Source organism: Acanthopagrus latus, chromosome 1 (genome assembly GCF_904848185.1).
Source record: "Acanthopagrus latus isolate v.2019 chromosome 1, fAcaLat1.1, whole genome shotgun sequence".
In the NCBI taxonomy this organism is placed as follows: domain Eukaryota; kingdom Metazoa; phylum Chordata; class Actinopteri; order Spariformes; family Sparidae; genus Acanthopagrus; species Acanthopagrus latus.
The window spans coordinates 32,023,801-32,035,330 of record NC_051039.1 but is presented as its reverse complement, the minus strand read 5'-3'; positions in this window follow the sequence as shown (position 1 = coordinate 32,035,330).

Genomic DNA, 11,530 nt, shown 5'->3' with positions numbered 1-11,530 from the left:
CTGCTTGCGTCGCTACCCGTGACATCTGGATGGGTTATGTTACTTACCTATATCGTGATCATTGAGTGGGCTAATGTAATAGGCTACCTTGACTTTTATCAACTTTCCTGCCGCATCGCTCTCAGTCTCAAGCATAACAAAATATACCAGGTTAAAGAAAAATCTGCATATTTTCCTCTGTAGCACTATTCCAGTTTGATTATGAGCAGTGTTGGGAGTAACACACTACAAAGTAACGCGTTACTGTAATTCCAGTACTTTTAGCAGTAACAAGCATGTAACAAAATATTTATTTATTTTAATCAAGTAGCGCAATTACAATTACTGAAATTCAAATGAGTTTATTACTCACATCACTCTCTTTTGGGAAAAATGAACGCTTGTAGACAAGAAGACAGTGTTACACTATTCCTCTTCAGCTCCCGGACCTTGGTCAGGAAGCACGGGGGAGATGATTTCCTCCAGGGCCAAAGTTTGTGTTTACCTTCGGGGTCAAACACCTTTCACTTGTTAAGCTGGTCGGGAAATAATACCAGGGAGCTTTGCTGGATCTGGAGGAGCCGTCACCTTTATTCACAGCCAAACTGTAGCCTATACTGTGCATTAACTGCTCAATCTACTACTGTTACCTGCTTCGCTCTCCTTCTTCTCCCATTCATTTACCTGCTGCAGACACGCTCCCTCACTCTCGCTCGCCCTCACACACCTCACTCACCGCCCTATTCCTGAAAGGAGCTACGCCACTCTTGCAACAACAGACAGGTCTACTTTAGCTGCTTCTGATCTAATGTCGCAGGACCTTATGGTGAGGCAATGATACACCAGTCGAATCAGTCAATCTGCATTAAACCACAGCATTGCCGACAGTGCGGTTAGAATGAGCTTTCTCTCCTGGAGGCATGGACATTACTTTTCACTTGTCAGAAATGTTGTGTTGAGTTGTCATTTCTGTGCAGGTGTAAAGAATCTATCCACAGCAAAGAGTAGCAATGTTAAATAACGAGACAGTGTTGCACTGCTTGATTTTAAGGCTTGTTGCCCTGTTGATTACAATAAATAGGTCTAGGTCTAAAAATGATGTTTATTGTGTTTGACTGTTCAGTACTGTTCATATTTACTATTTATATTTACACCTGCACCTCCCGGCAGATGTCATGGGTAGTGGCACAAGCAGTGGAGTGGACTCCTATTCAGTGGATGAGTCTGAGTCTACAGCCTACATTAAAGGACTGGTAGAAGTCATGATTCCTGTTTGTGTTTGTTCTTGTATCTGGTTTTTGTTTTTTTGTATTTGATTTATGTCTTGGTATCATGTCATGTGTCTCATGTTTTGTTTTTCCATGCCCTCATGTGTCCTTTAAGTTCCCCTGTGTATTTTCATTGTTGAATTTCCATGCCCTCTTGTGTCTTTTGTCGTTCAAGTTTTTCCTGTGGTCTGCCCTCTGTCTCCCTCTGTCTGTCAGCCTTGTTCCCTCCTTGTCTGCCCCTCTGTGCTCCTCCCCTTCGTTAATACACCTGGCCTCCTCTCTCCTCACCTGTTCCTCATCTGATCATCAGTGTCTGTGTATTTAGTCTGTGTTCCCTTCACTCCCTGTTTGGTCATTGTTTGTATTCTGCCTTTGGTTGTCCATGCTCTTCCTGTCTGGTACGTTTTGGATTTTTTGAATTTGCATTTTGATTTGAACTTTGCTATTTGGTGTGTACTTTGTCTTGCTTTCTTTTAGTTGCTACTTTGCCTGGCTGTTTTTGGTTGCTACTTTGCCTCTTGCCCTCATTTTGTCTGCTTTTGGTTTTTGGACTCAGCTTTAAAATAAAGCTTGTTTTTGTTTCCCCATATCCTGGCCTCTCATGTGTAACTGCATTTGGGTCCACCTTCCCTTTATCCATAGTCTTCCCTTTAACCCAAACCTGACAGTATTGATGTGACTGTGTTAATTGACTCTGGCTCTAAAGTTTCCTTAATTTCTCAGGAGTTCAGGACGTCCATCCCAGCTTTACATAAACGTGTGTGGAATACACAGTACATGTATGCACATCCAGTAAATGGTCAGTTATTGGACATCTTAGGTAATGTGGCTCTTCTCAGTGGTGTAGCAAGCTTTTCAAAAGTGGGGGGGATCGATGTGGTGGTGATTTTCAAAAACAGGTGGTATGTAATGCTGTTACTGTGATGTTAAATGACACTTAAATATTGAATCTGTCTGTAATAACCACAACCTGACATGTAAATGTGACATCTGTTCATTTAATTAGGGCCCGAGCAGGGAACCCCAAAACTCACCAAATTTGGAATATAAGTCACACCTGGCGAAAAATGTTATAATCTATTGTTGTCCTGAATTTCCACCACTGGGTGGCGCTGTTATTAAAGAAAGTGTGTTTTGGCTAATAACTTCCACATACTTTGTCGCACATTCAGAAACCTTATATCCACACGTTCAGTGAATTGTGCTGAGTCTCGTGGTATAGGCCATGCCCATTTCCACCTACCATTTTTTTTCGCTACTTTTTCAAACTCCTCCCAGGCGATTTCACCAATTTGCACGAAACTTGGCACACAGCATCTGTGGACCCTCCTGACAAAAAGTTATTAAAAGAATTTCGATAGGCCAAACAATGCTCAAGTTATTAAATAACAACTTCCTGCAGATTTCCTTCCAAAGAGGAAGTGTTGCATATCTCCACAATGGTGTGTCCAAATGACATGAAACTTAAGGTAATACTTTGACATGAGTTCCTGAGGATGTGTACAAAAAATTAGGCGATGACCACAAGGTGGCGCTCTTTAAATTCAAATAGTTTATATCTCCACATTGGTTAGGCGGATTGACACTAAACTTGGTATAATCATTGCCACTGCCCTCTTGAGGATATCTGACAAAGGACTTATCAATCGGCCACTAGGTGGTGCTCTGGTGCCAGTTTAATTTTATATTTAGCCCTGTGCCCACACCTTAACACTTCTGGAAATGAAATTCATAGGGGTGGTATAGACTAGCCCCTGTAACATACACACCAAAAATGACCAGCAGGTGGCGCTATTTTCCACGTGAAAGCGTTTTCGGTCCATAAGTCACACATAATGTGTCACACATTGTTAAACCTTATATCTACATGTTCCCTCAATTCAGCTGAATTATTTGGTGTAGGCCACACCCAATTTCGAGCTAACTTTCCATTCGCAAAATCACGACAAATACAAAACCTACTTTTTCGAACTCCTCCTAGGCAATTTGACCAATTTGCACTAAACTTTGCATGAAGCATTGTTACACCCGCAAACGTAATAACTGCCCACAAACGTAATAAACCACAAACGTAATACAAATCTGCAGCTTTGAATGTAATAATCCCACAAATGTAATAAATTTCCCACAAACGTAACAAAATTTGCCTACTGCAAACGTAATACTGAATTTCCTGCAAATGTAATAACTATTACATTTGCAGGAAATTATTACATATGTGGGAAAGTGAAAATCTGTAAATGTAATAACTTCCCACAAATGTAATATGAGACAAAATAATGATCTTTGTGGTTGTTGTTGTTTATTTGTTTACTTATAAACCTGCCAATAGTGACTGAATGTTGACAAGCAACCCGCAGGTCAGGTGGGGCAGGTCAGAAAGTGACAGAGCAGTGTTCTAAGTTATTAATAGCACACACACACACACACACACACACACACACACACACACACACACACACACAGGTCATGCTCATAATTTTAAGGGCTATGGCCACAAGCCTATGCTGGTGGCTTATGAGAGCCAATGTTTGAACCATTTAATGTCTGCATATCAAAGGCCGGGGCTGCACAGTGGCCCAGTGGCTAGCACTGCTGCCTCACAGCTAGAAGATCCCCGGTTTGCGTCCCGGTTAGGACGCCTGGGATCTTTCTGTGTGGAGTTTGCATGTTCTCCCTGTGCAGCGTAGGTTTTCACCGGGTACTCCGGCTTCCTCCCACAGTCCAAAAACATACTGAGGTTAATTGATTATTCTAAATTGTCCGTAGGTGTGAATGAGAGTGTGCCTGGTTGTTTGTCTCTATGTGTAGCCCTGTGATAGACTGGCGACCTGTCCAGGGTGTCCCCTGCCTTCGCCCTAAGTCAGCTGGGATACGCTCCAGCCCCCCCGCGACCCTGCAGAGGATTAAGCGGCGTACATATAATGTACAGATAATGGATGGATGGATGGATATCAAAAGCCAAAAACTTGAATAGATAGTCCATTCTCTGAAGTAGGCCTAATGAAAACATTTGTCAAGATTTAAGACTGGTCCATGTTCTTTTTGATAGTAACATGGACCAAGACTGTCTGAACACTGACAATTAAAGTCTTGCAAATAAATAATGACTGTAACTTAAATTAATCTACCATTGTGAATGCAGGAAAGTGAGAATTGCCATGTAGGCTACCGTAAGTAACAGAAAAATTCCCAATGTTACATTATGTTACATTATTTTAAATAAACGGCCTTTCAATTAAGTGTGATGTAATTGTTGATGATTTGTTGCTGCAAATAAATGAATGAATGGGTATGCACCACCACTCTGCCAATCAGAACAAAGAAGACGCACTGACAGGCTACAACTTTGGCAGAACTTTTCACCCCTTTCCTGGTAAGTCAGCATGATGTATTTTGTATCGATGAATTCATTGAAATCTCAAGATATATGATGGTTTCGCAGTAGTTTTAAAGCTCAGTCCGCTATATTGTCAAAAGTGTCCCTCTTGTATTTTTTTCCTCTTATGTAGCATGATACTCCAACATAATTAGCTGCACCACATGCCAGCTTAAATAAAGGTCTATAGTCACTTCGCGGTAAAACAGCAACAACTTTTCACTCCTTTCCCGGTCAGCAAGCATGATGTATTTGGTGTCAATGGATTCGTTGAAATCTCAAGATTCATATAATACCGCTGGTTTTGCGCTACCTTAAAAATTGAGTCCGCTAGATTGTCAAACGTGTTGATGTAGCATTTTTTTCATGCAAAGTTACGTGTTTAATGCGTATTATATTGCAACTTGCCCAACTGCACACTAGATATAAAGTGCTATTTTAATTGCACAATTCTCAATACATTTTACAATAATTAAATACCAACAATGGTAATTTTATAATACAGAGAGAACTAGAACAGAAATATAAAGTGCTTGTTGAATTGCACATTGCTCTACTGCCTAAGAATAAAAGATGATAGAATTGCATACTTATTACATACTACAATAATTCATTAACAGTTATAATTTGTGAGTACCCAACTATGTGGACATGTAAAAATTAAACATTATAATATACAATAGATAATAACACACAACAAATCAGCAGCAGTGGACAAGTTAAAAATGATCACAATTAGTGGCAACAGGTTTGATTTTCCAAAGTTTAAGATGCTTAGAAAATGAAGCAATAGTGGGTAGATCAGGCACTTGGTGTGGAGTTCCAAGAATTTGTCGCTCGATAGGAAAAAGTTGCTTGACCAAAAGTACTTCTCCTTAAAAGAACAGTGCAATCACCCCTAGAGCCTGCTCACTTTCCTGCATTCACAATGGTAGATTAATTTAAGTTACAGTCATTATTTATTTGCAAGACTTTAATTGTCAGTGTTCAGACAGTCTTGGTCCATGTTACTATCAAAAAGAACATGGACCAGTCTTAAATCTTGACAAATGTTTTCATTAGGCCTACTTCAAAGAATGGACTATCTATTCAAGTTTTTGGCTTTTGATATCCATCCATCCATCCATTATCTGTACATTATATGTACGCCGCTTAATCCTCTGCAGGGTCGCGGGGGGGCTGGATCGTATCCCAGCTGACTTAAGGCGAAGGCAGGGGACACCCTGGACAGGTCGCCAGTCTATCACAGGGCTACACATAGAGACAAACAACCAGGCACACTCTCATTCACACCTACGGACAATTTAGAATAATCAATTAACCTCAGTATGTTTTTGGATTGTGGGAGGAAGCCAGAGTACCCGGTGAAAACCTACGCTGCACAGGGAGAACATGCAAACTCCACACAGAAAGATCCCAGGCGTCCTAACCGGGACGCGAACCGGGGATCTTCTAGCTGTGAGGCAGCAGTGCTAGCCATAGCCCTTAAAATTATGAGCATGACCTGTGTGTGTGTGTGTGTGTGTGTGTGTGTGTGTGTGTGTGTGTGTGTGTGTGTGTGTGTTATTAATAACTTAGAACACTGCTCTGTCACTTTCTGACCTGCCCCACCTGACCTGCGGGTTGCTTGTCAACATTCAGTCACTATTGGCAGGTTTATAAGTAAACAAATAAACAACAACAACCACAAAGATCATTATTTTGTCTCATATGACATTTGTGGGAAGTTATTACATTTACAGATTTTCACTTTCCCACATATGTAATAATTTCCTGCAAATGTAATAGTTATTACATTTGCAGGAAATTCAGTATTACGTTTGCAGTAGGCAAATTTTATTACGTTTGTGGGAAATTTATTACATTTGTGGGATTATTACATTCAAAGCTGCAGATTTGTATTACGTTTGTGGTTTATTACGTTTATGGGCAGTTATTACGTTTGCGGGTGTAACAAGCATCTATGGACCCTCCTGACAAAGTTATCAAAAGAATTTTGATAGTCCATAAAACGCCTGAAATTAAAAACAAATTCCTGCATATTGTGTTGAAAGCAGACAATCTTGCACATCTTAACAAAATACTTTGTCTGATTATCATGTAAATGTTCATAATTGTGTTCCATGGACTGATGAGGCTTTGTGTGAAATTTGGTGTAAATCGGCCAATAGGTGGCGATCTGGTCGCAGTCTAATTAGTTTGAATGGAAAGTAAATGGGAAAATCTTAAAATCCTCTTTGAAACTAATCGACTTTCAACCTCTTCCTGTGCTTCATGCTTTGAGCTACAGATACCACTCCATGTTTAAAAGAGTCAGAAGACCTTGAACTGTTGGGCATGTATTCAGTTTATAAAGATCTTTTACGGTTTTCAAATCATTAGTTTTAGTTTTAAGGATTGTTAGGCTGTCTTCTGATTTTGTAATGGGTGTGTGTTGCATGAGCTAGAGTGCATGACATCATCGCTAGAGTGTAGAGCAGCTGGACGAACTGGAGAAAAAAATTCTCTTCAGCTTGATTTGGATCCCACGTCTTACTTCGCATAGACACTATATACATATAAATGTAGGACATCTTGTTGGCTTTCAGCTGATGGTCCTATTTCAGATGTAGGACTTACACTTTTGGCTGTGGAAGTCCTAGAGCGACAAGCACTCCAGCAGCTCCCCCATAAGCCGTAATGTTAATTTTGAGCCTAGGTTTCTGGAGGAGAGCAGACAGTACTTGTTTTGTCTCTCGCTCTGCCGCCATCATTTTTCACTCTCCAGAAATAAAACATGATATCACAGATTTCAGCATTACATTTTTTTCAAAACTGTTCACCTTTTTAAACTCTTTTAGCCCACTTACATTTTAGCTTTCATCATGCAACACACCCCATTAGTTAATCAGCTCTTCTCTGATCTGGCTGGATTTTTTTTCAAGATCTCCCAAGAGAACCAGTGTGCTTGATAGAGTGGTGGCACACAGACTCCTAAGAGCAAGCACAGCAAGATGGTGTTCAGTGTCTTGAATTCATCAGGGGAGTTTTAGCCTACTACTCTGCGGGAAGCTTGAGGGTTTGTGTGGCTACTGGATGATGATACTTTGAGCTTCTTCCTTAAACTATTTCACTGCATTATGCCTCATGTGGACATTTTCTTCAGCCAGCTCGAGAAGCGGACCTTCAACTCAGTCTTTGTCCGGGGAATCATGCAGCAGTACATGCACTTTTTCTGACTTCAGCATACATTATTCAATATTAGTGGGAGCAGGCCACCAAAATATAAAGGAACAGCTACTCATCGCAAGGGGTTGCGTGTAGAAGCCCCAATGGCAGCATGCCCCAAAGGTGCGTGGACTGCGAGGGCCCGTTCAACGCTGCTTGCAGCTTTAATTTAACTTAAAATTTGGACAACTGACAGCATAATATGTAAATCATAAACATAAATACTTTACAGCAGCTCCCATTCAAAGTCAAGAATATGCATAATAATAATAATAATAAACTATGTATATGCTACATATTTATAATAGAAGCCTACTGCAACTGTATTTTTTTAATACCATTAGATTTTATTTTATACATCATATTTTATAATGCTCTGTCATGGAGTATATCACTTCTCTGCTGAAAGGAAAGAAAAGAAAGCAGCTCACTGCCAGTTGCAGCTTCTTATCTTGATCTGCAGTCTTTGTTAATTTTTTGTCATGATAGTTATTATCAGTACTTAAATTATCAGTTATCAATTATTACAGTTACATGTCAGGATCTGGTTATTATAGACAGATTCAATATTTACCTGTCATGTATCATAACAGTAACAGCGTTACGTACATTGGCAGCTGTAAACACATAAAAACATTATCAAACACATTATGTGGTTTGGTGTCGACCTGTATACTGAACACATCAGGAGTGATCGACGAATCATCAGAGAAAGTTACAGATGTTGTTTTTGGTTCCTCTCTGTTTCCTGAATATATCAGTACATGTGTGAATGTGTAAATGAGGCATTGGCTTGTAGCACTTTGTAGAAGGAGCTTTATAAAGTTCACTACATTGACTTGTATTAGTACACAGGGCTGATCTGCCGGCGACCAGTCACAGCAACGGGTCAGCCCGCTCAGTGAGGCGTCTAGGTGGATATGTGCTGGTGCCAACCATGAACCTAGCAACCGTAAATTACAAAATAATAGCCGGGTTTCAGTTAACCGCAGGGTCCACTTTAAACGCTGGGTACAGGTGTAAATTGGGGTAAATAAGGGTTAGGGTTAGTTCAGTTCCAAATAAATGCTGAGTCTAATTTATTTATTTTTCTAAAAAATCAAGGAATCACTGACACACATTTTTCCTCTTCGCCTTTTTCACGTATTGTGCTGCTTTCTGTCAGTCAGTATCACACTGATGATCGCCATGGCTCCAGTGCAGCAAAAAAATAAAAAGTGAGACTTGAAATTCAAACTTTCTGTCTTAAAATATGCAGAGATAAACTCGGGAGAAGCAGCCGCTAGACGTTTCTCTGTAGACCCAACGAGGACCAGGCTGCCTGATGGAGGGATAAAGAAGCGAGGAGCCTGAGATAAACATCCGTGGATGGGTTATCAGCAAATGGGCACGCCACGAGATTATCCCACAAAATGATCAGGGTGATGGAGAAACAAATGTACGCCACCATGAGTGACAGCAGAGATGAGGAGTTTGCCGCGAGTGCTGGTTGGATAAATCGTTTCCTCCGCTGCACCTTCACTTGCAGAAGACAAATATTGCCCAGAAGGATGCCAGAGAATTCACCAAGAAGCTGGAGAAGTTTGTGACATTCTCATCCCAGATATTTGAGAGGAAGACATTAAATGCCTGTCCCAAATAACCACTTGGTCTCTTAAGTGATTAAAACAAATAAATGCTGGCTATTATTTGGTATTTCACGGTAGTTCCCGCCTCATTAGCATGATCTGAACAATAAATCTACCACGGCAAGAGAGGCAGGACTTAAGGCAGAACAGCCATTCATCAGCCAGTCAGTCCTAAAGCCGGTGTCATGTTTGAAGCAGCAGCAGGAGAGGGAGGCGAGAGGAGGCAGCTCTGCAGCGAGCAGACACAGAGTGGCCTGAGAAACTGAGCGACTGTAGTGAGGTGTTTGTGCCAAACTACGGAAAAACTTCAGAAAAAGTGTGGGTGTTGAACCCACTCACCAAAAAAAGTGTGGGTGTTAAAACACCCTCATCCCCCAGGGGTGCAACGCCCCTGGCTCTTCCAATAAAATTGGGAGGCAAGTCTTATGAACAAACTGTGCATGTTGTCTGGGGGTTTACACAGGCTACCTTGCTGGGATCTGATTTCATGCTGCAGACGCATGCAATTATGCATGTGGGTCATGGGCTTCTCAGCATGGGAGGAATTAACATCCCTCTCTTGTAGGCTACAGACTTTATTCCAAAATGTTGTAACATCTCTATGTCTGCTGATGCTGCTGTTCCACCTTTCAGTGAAATGATTGTCCCTGTTCAGGTGGAGCCCCCCCGTACTGTTGGACAGACTATTGACTCTTACCTGGGCTATTTAGAGCCCAACATGCGTTACAACATGGGACTAGTGGTCGCACACACATTAGCACCTGTGAAGAACAGATGCACTGTGGCACGGCTACTCAATCCAACTGACCAGGAACTGAAACTACACCCTGGCTCTCACCTTGGGGTATTTCACCATGTCAATGAATGTGACATAATCACCAGATGTTTTTGATTCTCGACAGGTGGATGCCCCCCTGCCTGATGTGGCTGATTGTCTGCTGTCAGATGATCAGAGGCAGCAACTGCAGGCTTTGCTGAGGAAGCATCAGGGTGTGTTCAACCCTGCATGGGGAGGAACAGGCAACCCCAACCTGATCAAACACCACATTCAGACAGGTAACCACCCCCCAATAAAGCAACAGGCCTATCGCACTTCCCCCGACAAGCGGAGGGAAAAAAACAGACAGTTCCAGCATGGCATCTTCGAGGAGAGCTGCAGCCTTTGGTCCTCTCCTGTGGTTCTCGTCAAGAAGAAGAATAATACATGGAGATTTTGTGTGGATTATAGGGGCCTCAATGCTGTGACAATAAAAGACTCCCACCCACTGCCACGGGTCGATGATACACTTGATGCTCTAGCAGGGACCACCTGGTTCAGCACCCTGGACTTTTCAGACGGTTACCAGCAGGTGGAGGTGGCGCAAGAGGACCGGGAAAAGGCCACTTTTCATCACCGGCCAGGGCCAGTTCTGATACATGCCCATGGGGCTCAAAAATGCACCGGCGACATTCCAGTGGGTTATGGAGCTGGTGGTGCTAAAGGGGCTGCCGTGGCACAACTGCATGGTGTATCTCGATGACATACTGATATACAGCAAGTCCTTCGAGGATCACCTCTCTGCTCTAGGGGAAGTCTTCACCTGGATAGGAGCAGCTGGGTTTCGGTTGAACACCAGGAATTGCCCCCTGACCCAGAACCATGTGGTCTTCCTTGGGCACGTCATCTCCGCTGAGGGGCTTCGCCCTGACCCCAGAAATACAGAGAAGGTCACAGACGCTTCCAAGATGGCTGTGGGGGCAGTGTTGGCACAAGATACTGATGGTCTGGAGAAAGTGGTGGCTTATGCTAGTCACTCCCTTACAGCAGCCAAACGATGATGGTCCACGTACGACAGGGAGCTGTGGACAGTAGTGTGTGCTGTTTGTCATTTTAGACACTATTCTGGTCTTCACCCGTTCACTATTGTTACAGATCACCGGCCGTTGTTAGGCCTCCGACGGCTTCCCATTGACAGTGATAGAATGGGGCGTCGCAGTCGCTGGGCCCTGGAACTGGACCCTTATGACTGGGTAATTGTGCACAAAAGTGGAAGTCAACACACCAACGCGGATACTCTGTTGCGGCAAAA